This window comes from Alosa alosa, chromosome 4, assembly GCF_017589495.1.
Source record: "Alosa alosa isolate M-15738 ecotype Scorff River chromosome 4, AALO_Geno_1.1, whole genome shotgun sequence".
Taxonomy (NCBI): Eukaryota; Metazoa; Chordata; class Actinopteri; order Clupeiformes; family Clupeidae; genus Alosa; species Alosa alosa.
Genome location: NC_063192.1, coordinates 24902604 through 24911501, shown reverse-complemented (window position 1 = coordinate 24911501; position 8898 = coordinate 24902604). Strand labels below are relative to the sequence as shown.

Here is an 8898-nt window from a genome sequence, read left to right as displayed (position 1 = left end):
GTACATCAGGGTTAACTCCCGTTCACGTTCCCCGATTGGGATCCAGTGATAGCGGGCTGAGACGCATGCGTTGTGCTGCGCGCCCGAAGCCCGTGGGGGAAATCCTGGTCACACCTATTACAGGGTCCTAATGCTCCTCTTTCTCTAGAGCCACACGCATCTCCCTACAAACCCTAAACCGGATTATAAATGCATCTAATCCTCTCTGAATCTTACTCTTATTCATTAGAAGCGTCACGGCAGTATAGAGAAGTCACGGCCATTTTAGTGCATTTACAAGTCGACCATACTTCTGTAACATCAAATGATTGCTATCCCCTGATAAGCATGCCCTGTAGTCTTTCAACTGTCATTACAGCAACGTAATAAGGGATATTTACATCGACATATTATTATATTATATCAAAATAGTTTTCACTGGATAGTGCACAGGCCAGTGAGAGAAAAGCGGAGCATGTTGCCTTTTGAAGTTAAAATAAATTAATACATGAAAACAGTTTATAACAGAAAGACCAATGGTTAAAGTTATCATTTGGAAGACGTTTTCTTCATATTATTATTATTATTATTATTATTATTATTATTATTATTGTTATTATTAATAATAATAATAATAATAATAATAATAATAATAATAATATCAGCCTATACATTTATTTGTGATATAATCAATTTATTATACCAGTACAACAACACTGGCAATGACACTTTCACTTAACGATGTGTAACGGTGTGTGTGTGTGTGTGTGTGTGTGTGTGTGTGTGTGTGTGTGTGTGTGTGCGTGTGTGTGTGCATGCGTGTGTGTGTGTGTGCGTGTGTGCGGTGGTGGTAGTATAGTGGTTAAGGTCGGAGCAGGGTTAGCATGTACAGTAGTAGACTGAGAAGTTGTGGGTTCAATTCCCTGTTTCACTATTGTGCCCTTGAGCAAGTCACTGAACCACAAGTTGCTCCGGGGAGGGACAATGTAGTCCCTTGTAGTAGAATTGACATATGTAAATCACTTTGTATGAAGTGTGTCTGCTAAATGAATACATGTAAGTGTGTATGTGAGTGTGTGTGTGTGTTTCTGAGGGATCAGGTGGGTTTCCAGGCATAGCACAGGGAATGATCTTGTGCTCTTTTGCGAGCATGAACAGCACATCTAAAGACAGCGCGAAGCCCATGACCAGCGTGCCGCTCACTGGCCTGAGCTGTTCTTTCTCCCTCAGAACACAACGCACCACAACACAACACACCACAGTATAACACAACACAACACACCACAACACACCACAACACAGTATAACACAACACAACACACCACAACACAGTATAACACAACACAACAGAGAGACCACAGCACAACACAACACAACACACCACAACACAGTATAACACAACACAACACAACACAACACAACACAGTATAACACAACAGAGAGACCACAGCACAACACAATACAACACACCACAACACAGTATAACACAACACAACACAACGCAACAGAACACAACAGAAGGGTTCTGATTTGATTTGAAGTCATCCAGCAAACACGCACAGCAGGCGCCCAGTCACTCCAACAAAGAGCATTTGTGTCACTGGCATATTTTTAAACATGAAATTAGGGGAGAAGAGAGGGACACGTGAATGCAAGACACTATACCATCAACTGCTTCCACTCAGGTTGAGTGGAGGTTTGGCTATAGTTAGGGAATCATTCATTTGGTCAGGAAGAGATTCTATTCATATCATATAGAAAGTCAGGAGGGGATTCTACACATAAATGATATGACGAGAATGACGGTCTGATCATAATATCCTATACTATGTCTTTACCAATTATTTCAGAATCATTCATAAAAACCAAGTGATTAGAAGAACACATACACAAATGTCGTGGTACTTCAAAGTATTGGCAACATTCATCCAGTTTGCGGAGTGATAATCAGCAGAATCAGGAGAAACAGGCGGTAATGTTTTGATGCAGGGCTGATACTGTGAGCTTCAAAAGGGCATGGTGTCGCTGTTTGTTTAAGTTCTGTGCTGCACCCTCCAGCAGCCTGGACTGTGTGATCATGGACTATTGACTTGACATGGGTATGGACTACTGAAGAGTCTAGATGAGCAACCATAACATGTTGTAAGTAGCTCAAGTTGGGTCACACTCCTATCGACACCAAAGTCCTTTTAGGCAAGTCCCTCCACTCGGCAGCCACATTGCAACGCTTTTTGGGCACTTATCGGGCATCTATTTCGGCAGAAATGCACGTATGCAAGGCTTCACGACACCAACCTTGCTCCAGCGGCGAGATCACAACACATGATTGGCACAATGTCTTCATAACACACCACATGATTTGCTCAATGTGTTCACAACACACCACATGATTGGCTCAATGCCTTCACAACACACCACATGATTGGCTCAAGGTGTTCACAACACACCACATGATTGGCTCAATGTATTCACTTGTCGACGTTTTGCCACAGAAGGGGTGGGATATGTGTAGACAACTGCCATATTGGCGTTACAAACTAACCCTATGCATTTCTATGGAAAAATGTTTGAGTGACGTGTCTCCTCATTAGAAAGTCTCTGTCGACACCCCTGTGCCCTTGTTGGAAGGGGGGCACTAGGGCTTGAAATCTCCTGGCAATATTTAGTGTCCCACTCCACCCCTGCATTCAACGCATATGTATGGCTGCAGACAAGGGAATGAGCACATAGAACTCATGAGTACATAGAACATAGAACATAGAACCCAGATGTGGCGACAGAGCCTCAGAAAGATGTCCGGAACACAAACATCTTGACACACTAAGATTCTGTATAGATTTTTGTTTGTCTTGAGTGCTATGTCCTATCTTCTGTCTATAAATACAGACTATACGAGCTGAGAGGGTCCACTAAAGAGCTGTGGAGATGCTCGCCACATCCATTACTGGAAACATCTCTGATCCATACACACACACACACACACACACACACACACACACACACACACACGCACGCACTCACACACACGCACGCACACACACACACACAGACAGACAGACACACACACACACACACACATACACACACACACACACACAAAAACACACACACACACACACACACACACGGTAATAAGTGCAGCCCACTCAACATACTGTCCACACTTACATCACATAAAGCATTTACACCAACACATACACACACGTATACAATATAGACACATGCATATACACATACACCTGGTGATGCAGCTACAGTACATATACTGTAGGCCACCCAACACTCTTTTGAAAATATTAATTTTGTCATAACAAATCAGGTCTGGATCACTAAACCCACTGTAATATTCCCCTGAAGCTTACAATGACCCCTCACCCCTCCCACCTGACCCCAACCACTAACCTGTCTTGCAAACTAATTTGAGAAATTGAACTAAGGGTGATTACTGTAATCAAACTACATGTTTGGTTTGGTTTTCTAATGAATTAAAACACAATGGTAAGCACAAGTTAGTCAAATACTGAAAGCTTCAAATGACTGAATTTCAATATGTTTACATGTAGATTACAATGTAAACTTGGCATTTACATCTCAGTACTTTATGGACAATGAAAGCATTGTAAGGGCGAAACTAAGTGGAATTCCAACCATCCGCCATCGATGCAGTACAATTAAATATTAACTACAGGCAAACAGCTTTATCAACGTTTGGGTACAGAGAACAAATAAAACTCTGGTCTATTACATTTCTGACAGAGCACAGATTGTGGAATTAAAAACAGGGACAAACTTGTCCATCAAAGCCAGGACTCAACAAGACCCATGAGAACCAATAGTCCTCAAACACACACACACACACACACACACACATATGCACTCTCACACACTGATGCATTCTGACGCTCCTGTTTCCATACTGTACACACACCCACCAGGAGTGTGTGTGTCGCTGGTGACTATACAGTAACTAGGTCAGCAGAAAGCATGTGGCTACTTCTGATGAGCATTGGTACATCTACAGGATTTATGTGAGATTTGGAAACCAGACCTGCAAGCTTTGGTATAGGAAAAACATTGATCCATTTCTTCACAAACACACCACACACACACACACACACACACACACACACACATAGACACATACACACATAGACACACACACACACACACACACACACACACACCCACACACACACACACACACACACACACACACACACACACACACACACACATACACACACACACACACACACATAGACACATACACACACAGACACACACACACACACCCACACTCACACACACACACATAATAAGGCACATACGTTTGGGCACCACAGGGAAATCACACGCCTGTAAGGTTACTGTAGCCGTTAAATAATGCAAAACCTACCAGATGATTTTCCAGCTCAAGGCATCTCAGGGGAGATACTCCCAGCCACTCCAACAGGACAATGATGCAAACTGGACAGTGGTAATGCTCAACCCAGAATGAATGCAGTGTTTGACAAGTGGAACAAAATATTCCTAAATAAGGCACACAGTGCAAAAAGGTTATTATGTGACCATAGAGTTTGGGCAACAAGTAAAGCTGTCTGACCATGGCTGTCCTTAGTTTATGGGTGTTGTTAGTTTATGGGTGTTGTTAGTTTATGGGTAGTTTATAGGTGTTTTGCACACTGCTGACAGCCCTTTCCTTGAGACTATGACTAAACCTGTTAAACAGATTATTGAAGACAAGGAGAAATACACTGTCCTCAGAAAACTGGGTTTAGAGATATGTTTGCGTCTGTGTGTGTGTGTGTGTGTGTGTGTGTGTGTGTGTGTGTGTGTGTATGAGAGAGAGAGAGAAAGAGAGAGAGTGAGAGAGAGAGAGGGATGGAGACAGTGTAATTGTGTGTGAGAGAAGAAGAGAGTGCCTAAGAAATCTTGTCATGTGTTAGCTGTCTCTCTCTGTTTCTCTCCTTATATAACTGTAACCTCTGCTACTGGCTGGAGGCAGAGAACACACACACACACACACACACACACACACACACACACACACACACACACACACACAGAGACACACACACACACAGACACACACACGCGCGCACACGTTCACATGTATAAACACACTCTCTGTGTATAACACTCCCTCTCTCTCCTCTCTCTCTCTCTCTCTCTCTCTCTCTCTCTCACACACACACACAGCTGTAGAAGTACTGAAGCCCTGTGCTCATCCATTTGACTGAAAAAACTAGAGTAGCCTACTTTATTATCCCACTGCAGAAACTTTGACTGAAGACTGCTGTGGATGTTGTTCTTAATATTCAATGTGTTTAACATAACTACACACGCATACAGGAAAACATTGAAGCACAAACAGACCTAGCACCCGGCCTAGCCCCCCACACTCACTCACGCACACACACACTGATGTCTAGATGTTATTGCACAAAAAATAGCTGCTATTATTTTCCTGACATGCTATCCAAAACTATTTTGGCTGTTCTTGAGAAATTTTGTATCACCTTATTTTATAACATATCATTGTTTTTCCAGTGTATCTTATATCTTACTAGTGACATCTTACATTTACTTAGAGTAGGGCTAATATCTCACATAAGCTATGATATTCTCTTTACCTACTTTCCTTTCCTTGTGATGTAGTCCCTCCCTTCCCATGTGCTATAAGTATATTGGTAAACATATTTTGCATTTCCTTTCACTCTTTGTTGTTCTTGAGGAGTTTTTATTTTGTCACAGCGCCCTTCAACCCTTCTGGCTTCTGAGGAAAATGTCATGCCATAAACTACAGTGCATGAACAAGGTTACACTGCTGTCAAGAAGCACCATCACAGGCTGTCACACATCAACAGACTCTTTACTGTAGTAAACTCTTTGTAATAACATGTCAGGTGTATGTGTGTGTGTTAGTGTGTGTGTGTTGGTGTGTGTGTGTGTGTGTGTGTGTGTGTGTGTGTGTGTGTGTGAGGTCACACACCCTGCAAGTGCGTGAATGCTAATGAATGCTAATGAAGGTGATTATGCAATAACACAATGAAAATGAGACAGCCCCTCTATCCCCTTAAATCACCGGCTCTCTTGCCTCGGATACCCTCCGCACAGCGGTGCGGTGTCTCAGTGAGAACGGCCGCTGGCCTCAGGGGATCATGGCGCAGATTCTGTTGACAGCCTGGTCTTGTCAACTGTGACAGCATGTAATCCAGCCATTTTGAAATGAAAACCCTCACACCCTTTCATCCAATTAGTGAAGCAGAGACGTTAGTGCAAAACACGGCACCATATGCTGGGAGGCGACCGCAGCATGGAGATGCAGCTGGACGCGCCTTCAGATGAAGGCCATCAGAAACATGGGTGCGACACATTGGAACAATTACAGTGTGACTGCAAGATGGAGGTCTTTATTTCCAGCTTATCGATGCAATATAGAACGCAAACACAAAGAGCAAAAAGAAAAAGAGATTTCTTTATTTGTATGGTGTGCTTTTTGTCTCAGAGTTATGGGGGTGATAGTCACATAATGCATTCCCTCATTTTTCCATAATCATTACTGTGATAGCATCATGTTACAGTAATACCAGCATGATTGAGCGCTGTGTGAAATCCCCTATAGCACTGGGAATTTACTGTAACATCTCTCCTGTGTATATTTGAAATACTGTAAAATACATCAGGATTGTTGTTTTTTTCACAGAGTGCTGACATAAAGATACACATTTACACCACAAAACTCGAAAACAGAACCAGATGAGGGTCTGCTGGTTCATTTTTTAAGGCAATTTCTTTTTAACTTTTCTGCAGATTTTATGGACAAAGATGATTAGCTTTCAAACTTAATTTGCAAAAATAATCTGGTACCATCCCTCAGCTGGCAGTGGAGAGGGAGATGAAAGGACAGAGAGAGGAAGACATGTAAGGAGATGGATTAAGGGACGACAGGAAGGAGACTTTGGAAACCCCCCACTGTGACTCTGAGCGTGTGGGACTGACCATCTCTCAGGTACTCACCAAAATGCCTGTTATATGTGTGTGTGTGTGTGTGTGTGTGTGTGTGTGTGTGTGTGTGTGTGTGTGTGTGTGTGTGTGTGTGTGTGTGTGTGTGTGTCTTTGTGTGTGTGTGTGTGTGTGTGTATCTGTGTGTGTACAGTGCACAACCACATGCTTGTCAGGAAGCAGAGGAGCCGGTCATTACAGTGCAACTCACACTTTACCACAGGACATCCTGCCTTGACCCTGTCATGTGACTCACACAATAACACTCACAAGGGCTGCATTTCCTCACCAGCCTTTGTTTGTGGACACACTGGCTGCGAATAATAGCAGCCGATGAAAACCAGCGCGACTGATGTTATCTTGTTATCCTACAAATGAGACAGTTGACTAGCTTTCGTTGAGTGGTTTGGTTTATGAATATTTCAAATGAATCTCTTATTATTAGAGCATTTACATTGGTTCTGTCAAATGGAATCGCAGTGACCCGGTCCTATGGGAAATGACACATGATCCAAAGAGGTTAATTGAAGGCAAAACAAAAAGTTGACCAAACCGCACAGAGTGGCCAGAAGTTTGAGAACTTTCTTTCCTGTTCCTCTTTTCAGTTTGATGACCATGTTTTATGTCTCATGTTTGGATCTCCATTATAGTTGTAATCAAACCAGTGCTTCTGAACTCAACCCTTATCCTAGGGAGTCAATCTCTCATTAGTGCAATGTGGCTGTGGTCACAGTTGTTTCTCTAACATAATCAAATGTGGCATGCATGAATCAGCATGTTTCAAGCCACCACCATTCCTTCAGATGCAAAGAAAGGCCCACATGGTGGTCCGGACTTAGTCTGATATGTATGGCCAGTCAGGGACAGTGAGACACGCCACCTAGGTGTTTGGAAGCAGAGGGAGAGTGTTGATGCTTGATAAGAAGAAGCAGGAAGGAAAGACAAGAAGTAACATCCAATTAACCAGGAGCCAGGAGGATGCCACCCATCCCAGGATGCAGCAAGGTTTCTAAGCAATCTTGACCTTTGAACTCTTCCTGTTTGTGCGTGGACAATCAGCAATCTAGGGCGGGACAAACAACAACCTAGCAGACATGCAAAGGAGGAAGTAGACCAAGGCAGCTGCAACCCACAGGGTCCTTAGCAGGGTACTTAACAGGGGCCTTACAACTTAACAGGGACCTTAGCAGGAAAAGGCAGACTGTCAGGGGTCTAACTGTCTAACAGGGTCTAAACTGTAGGGCCCAGGGAGTCAGGTGTCATCTCTCCGAAAATGATGGGTGAATGACTTATGTGTTACACACATTCTGCTAGATGTGTATGAGTGTGTGTGTGCGTGTGTGTGTGTGTGTGTGTGTGAGAGAGAGAGAGAGAGAGAGAGAGAGAGAGAGAGAGAAAGAGAGAGAGAGAGAGAGACAGTCTGGTTGTGAAATCACATAGGACGTCTGAGGTCGCTGGTCATGCAAAACATGTTTGTGCGTGTGTGAGAGTGTTTGTGTGTGAGAGAGAAAAAGAGAGAGAGAGAGAGAGAGAGAGAGAGTGTGTGTGTGTGTGTGTGTGTGTGTGTGTGTGTGTGTGTGTGTGTGTGTGTGTGTGTGTGTGTGTGTGTGTGTGTGTGTGTGTGTGTGTGTGTGTGTGTGTGTGTGCATTTTTATACTTACAACCAATACCTCTCATACATTGGATTTCCATGTGACAGAAAAGCACACGGGCCAATCTAATGCACACAGATCAAATCAGCGAATTAGAACATAAAAGTGCCCTTTCCCCAATGCCTTTGTGTTGCCACCACTACTGCACATACCTCTTTCTCTATATTCCATACATATAACTCTCTTTGTCTATATTCCATACATATAACTCTCTTTGTGAGAGAGAGAGAGAGAGAGAGAGAGAGAGAGAGAGAGAGTGTGT

At 43.2% G+C, this 8898-nt stretch overlaps 1 protein-coding gene across 1 annotated transcript in view; it reads right to left on the bottom strand.

Annotated features, from left to right (window-relative positions):
• LOC125293320 (membrane-associated guanylate kinase, WW and PDZ domain-containing protein 1-like) overlaps positions 1-24 on the bottom strand; it is a 122679-nt gene extending 122655 nt beyond the window's left edge. The window contains 1 exon segment of the mRNA XM_048241186.1: positions 1-24. This exon segment is cut by the window's left edge and continues 747 nt beyond it. The gene's annotated coding sequence lies outside the window, so the exon portion shown is untranslated.
• Positions 25-8898: the final 8874 nt, after the last annotated feature.